This window comes from Canis lupus, chromosome 6 (assembly GCF_048164855.1).
Source record: "Canis lupus baileyi chromosome 6, mCanLup2.hap1, whole genome shotgun sequence".
In the NCBI taxonomy this organism is placed as follows: Eukaryota; Metazoa; Chordata; class Mammalia; order Carnivora; family Canidae; genus Canis; species Canis lupus.
In genome coordinates this window covers 47,298,814-47,309,728 of record NC_132843.1, presented here as the reverse complement: position 1 = coordinate 47,309,728, position 10,915 = coordinate 47,298,814, and the positions used below count along the sequence as shown (strand labels likewise).

At 45.4% G+C, this 10,915-nt stretch overlaps 1 long non-coding RNA gene across 2 annotated transcripts in view; it reads right to left on the bottom strand.

Moving 5' to 3' along the window:
* Positions 1-1,495: 1,495 nt before the first annotated feature.
* LOC140634715 (uncharacterized) overlaps positions 1,496-10,915 on the bottom strand; it is a 43,203-nt gene continuing 33,783 nt past the window's right edge. For both annotated transcript variants that reach the window (XR_012032107.1, XR_012032106.1), the window contains exon 4: positions 1,496-1,635. This is a non-coding gene — a long non-coding RNA (uncharacterized lncRNA). The remainder of the gene's footprint in view (positions 1,636-10,915) is intronic.

Genomic DNA, 10,915 nt, shown 5'->3' with positions numbered 1-10,915 from the left:
TTCCTCTCCCTTTCTTTTTCTTTTCTTTTAAAGATATTTATTTATTTATTTATTTATTTATTTACTTATTTACTTATTTGAGAGAGAGAGTGCGTGGGCATGAGCAGGGGGAGGGGCAGAGGCAGAGGCAGAGGGAGAAGCAGACACCCTGCTGAGCAGGAAGCCTGATGCAGAGGCTCAATCCCAGGACCTGGGATTGTGACCTGAGCTGAAGGCAGATGCTTAACCGACTGAGCCACCCAGGTGCCCTAATTCCTCTCCCTTTGAGTGTGGGCTGGCTTTAGTGACTCACTTCTAATGAAAAGAAAAAAGCAGACAGGGTGATGTATGGTTTTGGGGGCTAGATCATAAAAGGCACTGTGGCCTCACTCACTCATCCTCTCTGAAATTGCTCACTCCGGGTGGGGTGAACTGACGTGTAATGAGTGGCCTTATGATACAGCCCACCTAATGGAAAACTGAATAATGAAGAATGGAGGCCTCCAGCCAACAGCCAAAACCAGTGAGCCATCTGGAATGGACTCGTCCAGTCCCCCACAACTCCATGAGACCCGGAATCATCTAGTAAGCTGTCCCCAGATTCCTGACCTTCAGAAACTTTGTGAGATAATGAATGACATATTGTAAGCCACCAAGTTGTAGAATTACTTTGTCAGCAGTAGGTAACTAAAACAGATGCACAAACGAATAAACAGAAAACACGTTGCCTATGTCAGTACCAGAGGAATGTCAATAATCAGACATCTTTTTTTCTTATGAATTCTCTAATTTATTCCTTACTTGATTGTGTCCTTATTAAACTTATTTCTTATTTGATTGAAGCCCATGGACTATTTTGTGGCAGACCTGTCAAAAGTAATAACAAAACTATAATGAAATATGACACAATCTGATTAAGTTTAAGTTAAAGATGTGGAAGGCCTGGCTTCATGGCTGGCTAACTGGAGGGAAAGCCCAGAAAAATCCCACTGACAAGAAGCAAAATACCCTTCATTCTTTGTCTTTTCCACACTCATATATGAGCTGCCAAGCCTCTTCCCTTCCCTTTATAGGGAGTAATGTTTCTTTCTGCTCCTTCCTTTTGGCTTAGAAAAAAAAAAAAAAAAAGCAAGCAAGCTGTAGATTTTTAGCAGCAGCAACCAGCAATAGAGTAAGCCATGTTATCTATGAGAAACAGGAACATTTCAATCAGGGCTAAGATGATTTCTTTAGGGATAAGGGCCCAAATACATCTCAAATAGAATTTTCCAGGACGAGAGCATGTTGTGAGTCCAGCTCCCATTGGCTCATTATCTCGTAGACCAAGAAGCCAGGATTACCGCTGCATCTCTTTCGGACTGGCTTAGCTAGTCTGGCTGGTTTCAACACCGTGTAAATCAATTTCAGCTTCAGGTTTACTAAGTGCAGTAGTGGTGGTGACCCTAGGTGCTCCAACAACAACAAATTAACCCCACAAGTGTAAGGATTTAAACAGAAGAGAAGTTTATTTCTCACATCCACAAAGTCTGAGACACATGTTCCTGGTCAGCAGGAGGCTCTCTCTTCTAAGCCAGGGACCTGGTCCCTTCCTTCCATCTTGTGGCTCCACCTTCTGCTGCCTGTGACTTCCAGTCACCATCCTTGTCTGCATCCAGCCTGTAGTTGGAGAGAACATACAAAGAATCACAGGTTAGGTAATTTGCAGGCCCTGCCTAGAAGCAGCCTTCATGGCTTCTGCTCACATTTTATTGGCTACAATGCTGTCATGTGGCCTCCCGACCACGAGGGATGCTGTCATGCCCAGCAACAAGGGGAGACAGAGTTCTGAACAACTAGCCAGTGTCTGTCATGGTAATGGCACCACTTACCTCCCTATGGCTGCAGATGACCTCTGCACCTGGCACCTCCTTCCCCTGTGTTCTAGACAGCCAAGCATCTGTCCCCACTCTACTATCACCCAGTTTATTGATCCATCCTTCCACTTCTCCATGAGCATCTGGGGAGCAGATAGTAGTTTTCTGTGTGTACATCCACAGTATGTGGCTAAGAGGAGGGACTCATTTTGAGCAACAAATGGATGAACTGAAGGATGACCAAGATGTTACAGTAAGGCCAGGTATGAGAAAACCTGGTGGTCATGTGTGGTGAGCACAGGGAATACAGGAGCTAGCTCAGTCAGGCCATGGGAGAAAGGGCAGCTTTTCTGGCTCTGTAACCTATCTGTGGACTACTTACAAGTGCCAAGAAAAAGACAACAATTTGAGTATTTCTTAAAGTCCAATAATGGACAGTGTGAAATCAAACTTTGACACTCACATTTTAAAAGGATCCAGTATTTCTTGCCAGGGCCCATGACAAGAGGAATGCTGGACCCATAGGGAGACTATTACACAGAGGCCGGCTTTGACACAATGTAAGGAAAGGACACTGGAGTGGGTCAGGAGCTCATGTCTTAAATTCTAAGATTCCTTGAACGAGCTACTCTGGGAGGTAGTTAGCTTTCCATTCCTGAGGGCATTTGAGCAAAGATGAGATGGTCTTCATGAACCACAGTGGGCACATTTACTGAATGCTCACTCTGTTCCTGGTCTCATGCTGATGACTTCTCTGCATATTTCCCCATAAGAACAGTGAGAGGTAGGGGGTGCCTGCTGGCTCAGTTGGTTGAGCGTGCAACTCTTGATCTCCAGGTTGTGAGTTTGAGCTCCATGTCAGTCTAGAGATTAGTTTAAAAAGCAATCCTTAAAAAAAGAACAGTGAGAGGTAGTTACTAATATTATCCTTATTTTTTAGATGAGGAAACCGATGCTTATGGAAGTGAAATCACTTCCTGAAAGTCCTCCTGCTGCCCAGTGGTGGTGCCAGGAATGGGCCAGGTACGCACTCTTGCTCCATGAACTGAATTAGAAATCTTCCTTGGGTCAGAAATCTGTGTAGAAGGCCTTGGGGTAATGCTTCCTCCTTGAATATTTTCTACCATCTTATCACTGTGTTTCAGTTATCAGGAAGGGCTATGATGGGCCTCGGAAAGCTTTCTCAGCTGGAAAGAGTTGACCACAGTAAACCACAAGGGCTTTGGAAAGTTCTCTGCTCAACAACAGTGTGTAGGGCAACCAAGACTCTGTGTAACTGATGGGAAAGATTTGATGGCTCGATTTCAGTGGTTTGTTTGTTTTTTAATGAATGAAATTGCCTTTTGAGGGTGCTATGGAAAGGTGACATAGCAACATAACCCATGAAGCATCCTTGGTCCTGTGCCTCCAAAGGTCCCAGGCACAGGTAAGCAACTTCTCCGGAGAGAGGCAGATGGCAGCCTTCCTGGCACAGAGCCCAGGTTCAGGTACTCTGCTGCACTCATCTTGACCCTGTGCTTGGGGACAAGGACCCCACCCTCTCAATTGCTCACTCCATTAACTGCAAAGCACAAAAAGTGACAGGCTCAGTCTCGAGGGAGTTGCCAGGAGGACAGTAAGAGGGAAAACATTCCAGGTGCCAACCACATGGTTGGTACACAATGGATACTAACACAGCCATTCCCTTCAGTTTCAAGTTGGCAACGGCTATCTTATTTTTTCACAATTTGGGACAGAGGATTTGGGAAAAAGAGTCATCTCAAAGTCATAAAACAGTGGTAGAAGTGGACAGGCAAGAACTAACTCAGCAGCCAGGACCACTCCAGAGTAACCGGAGCTGGGTTTCACAGGTACCACCAACCTGGCCAATCCATCCCTGATCATCACGCCCTCATACCACAGAGGCCCTTCCAAACAGCCTCTACCTCGTGAAACAGTTTACCGTTCAGCAGAAAGAGTTTTGTTTTGTTTTGTTTTGTTTGAGATATGTCCGGATGGATATATAGGATTACCGTTGAAACTGTTTTCATCACCTTATGGAACTTAAGAAAGCATGAGGGGTGCATTAATAAATTCGGTGTTGATAGGCACATAACTATAAAGCAATGTCAGGCATCATTTCTATATGTTAATGGAAGCTGGATTCCAGGGACGGGAGAACATTCCCAGAGGGAACTGACCCACTTTATTATTTTTATGTAGGTTCAGAAGTGATTTATTTCACAGGTATGATATGGAATGATGCTTTATTCCATCAACCATAATGCAGACACACACAGTCATCCCATTTCCCAAAGCAATACAAGCAAATAAATCTGTAGGCAACAAATGGAAATATGTCCTCTCTTCCCTCGCAGACTTCTTTCATGGAGCAGAATCAGTAGATCTTCCTGAGAGGAGGCTCTGCTCTCTCAGACCACATCGTCAGTCCCCAAGTGGTCAAATATCCCCCAGATATTTCAAAGTCACAGGACTTGGAATTCATTAAGATTATATAAGAAAACTCAGCAAAGGCTGTGCTGATGACCTCAAATGCGAAGACTCAGTGCAGATGACTATTTTGCATGATGGAAGTCAAACATCTTGGTGGCTGAGTTAATTACTTCGATGTCAATCTCTATGTGTACTTTTGATGCTCTAAGCCACTTACACTCCAGCGGAAGCACTCCTCATTTCTGAGCTCTTGGAACAAGCAAGGTTCCTGGGGGTAGCCTGCACATTTTGTACCTCAGTTGAGAGGACACACCAGCAACGACCTGACACTTATGGAAATGTTCTTGGGTTCTGGCCTCGTTGGAATTCATTCAGTTTGTTTTATAAAATCCATTTGATCCTATTGGTTAAAAACAAAGCCTTACAATGAGTTCAAGGAAACAAATTATTTCCCAAACAGGCAGTGTTGGTCAGGACTGAGAGTAAACACGAATGTCAAGCTCTTGCTCATCTTGTCATCCAACCAAAAGTAAAAACAAGCAGAAACCAACCCTGACAGCCACGTCATGCACTGTGCTCATACAAGGATGCAAAGTTTAGCCTATGCTCCTTATGTGTGCTTTTTTCACTGGAGCAGACATTCGGATGTCTGAGTCTGATAGGCATCCTCTGCTAATGCACTTGACGTGATTGAATCAATACTTTGATGTGCTGCTTTCTGTAAGATGCCAAGACACTCCTGGAAACACTATTTTAAAAATCTTATTTCTCTACCTCAGATGTGGCCCTTTTGCTCACAACCGACATTAGTTCTCTGGCAAGAAGACCAAAGGCAGCCCCGTAGGATACTGAGGATGTTCTAATATGTTTCAACAGCTTTAGACCTTTCAGTATGAAGCAAATCTGTGGCCCTGCACCCAAGACCTGGACGCTATGAAGGGCCACTGCTGGTCGTCCCTTGGGCACCATGTGAGATCAACCCCAATGTGGGATCAAGGGAGGCTAGCCAGAACCATGTTCCTCTATCCTCACCCCTCCTCTCTCCATGCTTCTGGCTCTGCTGAATTAGGCCTTCAAATGGGGCTGGGTTCTCTCACACAGAGAAAACTGGGAAATTCCCAGAATCCAGAGCTGAAAGAACACTCTCCCACTGTTCTGCTGTCATTCTAGAAATCCCTGGGCAAGCTCCGCTGGATGTTGAAAGATTCCCCCCATCTGGAGTGAAGGTAGAACAGCAGTCAACCACTGGTGACAATCCCTTTGGATCTTAAAGTATAGGGGAAGCATCCATATTTTGTCCTCTTCCTGTCATTCTAGCACATGGGTTACGTGAAACAATTTCAGGCATCCACAGACCTTCTTCCTTGGACACATGGAAAGCAAATTCCAGAGTGCAGACTCCACAGCTGTTGAATGTAAGGAGGTTCTAGAACAGCCATGGAGTCTGTAGTGCGGATGAGGAACTGGAGGGCTAGCTGAGGTCAAATTACAGTTGATATTCCACAGCCCCACCTCTGCCCAGGGTGGGATCTATGTGACATTTCTTAGGAAACTTCCAATTGTCTTAATGTTAATGCCTTGCTAGATGGAAAACAATCTTTAACTTGACAATGGCAAGGCCTCCAGTATCTTGTAGATCCTCCTTAGCATATGAAAATCATTAGAAACCTCCCTTTTCCTTAACCTCCCCCAACTCCTCGGGTATATAATCAGCCACCCGTCCCAAGGCTTTAATAAAACCACCATTTTGCACCAAAGACCTCTCAAGAATTCTTTCTTGGTTGTCGGCCCTGGACCTCACCTATATTCCAAAACTGCATCAGTGCAGCTCCCACTCCTGGCACAAGCTCCACCTAGACCCCACAGGGGAGACCCGGCAGGACCACTGCAGCCCTGACTCCTGGCGGTTCACATGTATGAATCTGATCATTAGTCAGGGCTTGGCATCTAATTAGGGTTTCAGAGTTTTTTGTTTTTTTGGGTATTTTGGGTTTTGGGGGGGTTTTTTGTTTTGTTTTTTTGTTTTTTGTTTTTGTTTTTGTTTTTGGCATCTAGTCTCATTACATTTGCCCTGTTGGGAATATCCATCCTCATCCATGCTCTCCGTGGACATTCATCTCAGCGCAAAGGTGAGAGAAGGTGAGCAGCTAATCTCTCATACGCTGAAAGGCAGACAATATGACTCCTGCTGGAATCCCCTCCTGAACCCAGAGCGGCACTGGCTGCTGGGGCTGTTCCAGCTCCAGCATGTGGCCCAGAGAACAAAGGCAGTCAGTCCCTGGCCAAGGCTCCTTCTTTGCTCACTCCTTTTCATTAAGTCTAACCAGCAGGGTGGGGAGTGGACTCCCAACCCCGGCTTCTCCCCCGGGGACAAAATGCAGTCTCTTATCTTGCAATCAACTCAGGCCCACCAGCCATTCCCTTTGAGTGCAGCCTGGTGGGGGGTGAATTATCCTGAGCTTTTAAGAGTTTGAGTGAAATCACCTCTGATGGAAGGAAAGGCTTTTAATAAAAGAGGTTTCTTCACCCTTCATTTTGTCTGAATGCAGCTGCTCATCTACCACTCTGGATCTCAAAAGAAATGTGTTGTGCTTCTGGGTCTGGATACGGGTAATATAGTGAATCTTTCGACTACCTAGTTGGAGGACGCTGAGCCTATTGAAAAAGCTGGACACTCAGGGGGCTGGACACTCAGAGGGCAGGGCGGATATGGCCAGAGTGGGACCGCAGGAGCTGGGTGCCCGTCCCAGGCAGGAGCTGACCCACAGGGTCACAACCTAACACAAAGCCCTCCTGGCCTCAGTCACAACAGTCTTGAAGAGTCCAGACAGCCTTCACAAAAGAGATAAATGGACATTCACTCCCTAGAATCACTTAACACTCACATACTCTACTTTTGGGAAAAACCCGCAACTTTCATCCGGGAATGTGCTACAAACACCTCAGTCTGTATGCTTTTAAGAATTGATCACCACCACACTCTGGTAAATCAGAGGTACTTGTCCTTCTGAGCTCTGTGACAGACTCAGGGATGCACAGGTAACCCCATCAAAGCCAGAGTCTATAAGACTTTGATGGGAATTCTGGACTTGAATTTTCTACCGGACTGGAATCTGAGAAGGTATGAGATCTGAAGCCCCTGCAGCCATTCTGTTACCACAGAGTCAATGTTTTTGAAAAATGGAGCCAACACAGTAAGTGAAGAGGCAGAGGAAGACTGCCTCCTAATAATAGAGTGTGTGCCTAGATCAAGCCATGCCTGAAAGCAGTATATTCCTGAACTTTTACAATAAATTCTCTTTTTGCTTAAATCATTTGGGACTGGGTTCTGTTCATCTGTAAGTAAAAGTGTATTAATAATACAAGGGAGTGCATGAGAAATATTTAAGACCTAGAAATGAACAGGGTCCAGTAAGTGAGTCCAGGTCAGCTAAGGAAGCAAAGAGGCAGACAGCATCTGAGAGGCCTATGCTCTGTATTCAAGCTCTGGATCGGTGGTGATCAAACTTCATATGCAGGAGAACCCACGGAGAATGTAATGACAGCACAGATTCCCAGCAACCCCGGACCAACGCTCCGGTTTCCAGTCCCGAGGTAGAGCAGTGGGAAGAGCCACATAAGAGAGAAGAACCCTAGGCCAGAGCTTAGCACAGGACTGCAGGGAGACAAGTGCGGCCATAGCAGCTCAGCTGGTGACTTGTGTGCATGGTGAGCCTGCAGGTCATGAGCAACGATTCTAGAGTTGAAACACCACAAAGTAGTTCAGAGAAGCAGAAAACAAGGTCTGGTCAGAAATGCCATATGAAGGAAGGGGTGCCTTCCACTCAGGTCATGATCCTCAAGTCGTGGGCTGGAGCTTCACATTGGGCTCCCTGCTCAGGGTGGAGTCTGCTTCTCCCTCTCCTGCCCACCCCCTACTCATGTGTTCTCTCTCTCTCTCTCTCTCTCTCTCTCTCTCAATTTCTCTCTCTCTCTTTCTCTCTCAAATAAATAAAATCTTTTTTAAAAAAAGTTCCATATGAACACTTCCAAGTCCACAAATGTTCTTAGGTCAATCTGAGCTATTCTAATCGACTGACGAGTTTGGCAACTAGAGATTAGGAAACCAAAACCTGGAGCATGTCCATCATCAGGCCACACAGCTAACTGGTCAGCCTAGACCTGGGCCCTGGTCTGCATTATGCCTAACTCCACACCTTGTAATCATTTCGAATTCAGCAGAGGGCAGACCTCCTCCAGCTCCGTGAGAAAGAGAAGGGGTGCAGAGGATGGTGATCAGTGAGAGGACCCAGTTCTGGCAGGACTCAGCTGGCAAGGGGCTGCTCCACCTGACCACACCAGAAGGCAGGATGTGCTCATGGTGGGTTTCAGCAAGTCGTTTTGTTCAAAAAATCCTGGTCCAGCTGAAAATGGAGAGTTCAGTGGGCCAGATGGCCAGCCATTGGGAGAAACGGAGATAATCCTTTTATCTCTCTGAGTCAGCCCCTGGCGCCAGGAGGAGCCCCATTTCTGCTCTGGTCTCTTCCCCTGGCACAAGAGAAACGGATGGCGCTCTCAGGAAGATTGCAAGCCACCTCGGCCCTCAACAACACTGGCACTTCTAATAGACTTACCTAAATTTTCTTTTTAAATTAAAACTATGTTTAAAAGTAATACAGAGTCAACATAAGAAAAAAATTATATTTTCCAAAATTTCATCACCTGCAATTAACTACTGTCACTGTTTTAGTGCAAGTCTTTTAGGTGTCTTTAGAAATAAGTGCAAGGGAGCCCAGATGGCTCACTCAGTCAGTTAAGCCTCTGACTCTTAATTTTTGGGTTAGGTCATGATCTCAGGGTCATGACATCCAGCCCCAAGTCTGGCTTCACCTGCTCAAGATTCTCTCTCTCTTCCTCTCCCTCTGCCTCTCACTTCCACTTGCATGCTTGGTCTCTGTCTCTAAAAATAAATACATAAATAAAATAAAAATAAGGGCGAACATATTATACATATCATTTTTATGCACTGCCTTTTATACTATTTACTATAAGTCTCTTTCCATGTGAAATATTTAAATGCAAAAGAATGCTAATGTTTAAATAATACCTCATTTATCATTAGACAATCCCTTATTGTTACAAATTTAGATTGTTTCCAATTTTGTACTACTATAATCTTAGTTCATGTCCTTAATTAAATCCTTAAGAGAAATCCCTAGAAATGTTATCTTGGGGTCAAAGAGCCTGGATATTTTTTACACATCTTATATACATTGGGAAATTGCCTTTCAGGAAGGTTATGACAATTTACTCAGTCCCAGCAGCGGCAGACCTGGAAAGTACATAGTATCTAATATTTAACTCTGATAGATGTGACTTTCTGACTTCTGTTTCACTCAAAATATTTCTCCCACTCCCTTATCAGTGTCTCTTCACACTGATAAGACAGGTGGCAAATGCTAACACTTCACAGTTTGCAAAGCACTTTTACACACTTTTAATCCTTGTAACAACTGTGAAAGGATTTACCATTATTATCTCCCTCAGCACATGAGGCTCAGCATGATTTCTCTAAGGTCCTGTGGCCAAGAGAAGAAAAACCAAGGTCACTTATATTCCAAGCCCACTGTTTCTTGTACAACGATGGTTCTCCACCCGGGCTGCCCGAGAGAATATACTACCCCCAGCAGTTCTGATTTAATTGTTCTGGTATGGATGTCTGATGGGTGAACACCCTTTTGAGAATCCAATGAAAATACATACATGCACAAAAATTGTAAGGACAGTTTCAGGAGCAAATCAAAAAGACCAGTACCCATAAATAGTCCCAGAATCCATCTCCTCAGAGACAGAGACCTGGAACGGGGACACTTCAGAGCATTTTCAGGAAATGGCAATTAGACCCAACCTGCAGAAGCCCAAGGTGGGTGAGTGGAAATAAGATGACAAAGGGAGGCACCTGGGTAACTCAGTGGTCGAGCATCTGCCTTTGGCTCAAGTCGTGATCCTAGAGTCCTGAGATCGAGTTCCACATCACAAAAAGAAGGAGAATGAGAAGGAGAAAGAGAAGAAGACCAGAAAGGTAGGGAAAGATTGAATTGGAGAGGAGTTTGGAGTTGAGTGAAGGCTCTGAACAACACTCTATGCAGTGGGAAGTCACGGAAGACTCGCTGCTGGAGTAGTTTTTGCAGAGGTGGGATTGAGGGTGATTGCAGCTAAGAGGGTAGGAGAGGCCATTCCAGAATCAAAGCATGTTGGGACAGACCAACACATGAACAGCCTTCTTGTTGGTTTGTCCTTATGGTCTTATTTGCCTGAGGAAGTGGGACATGCTGAGTAAGGCAGTTGTGTGGAGCTGTGTTCCTTCCCCACCTAACTCCCACTATCACATCCATGTTCACCCATCCATAGTACGATCCCTAGAAGAAACATGCTGTCTGTCCCTAACCCACTCCAGGGGTCAGGGCATGGCCTGGTGCTTCCTTCCTCTGCCTGAGGGAGCCATGCCCTAGTCAGCACTCTTGAACTACTACACTTCAGCACTAGTGGGTCTCGTGAAGAGCCCCACACTGTCCCACCACCATCAGCCCTAGGAGACACATCCCACTCCCCAACACAACCTGTGTGCCACCCTCTGTCCTCCCCTTTCTCTCCATCCCCAGGGCACCCTT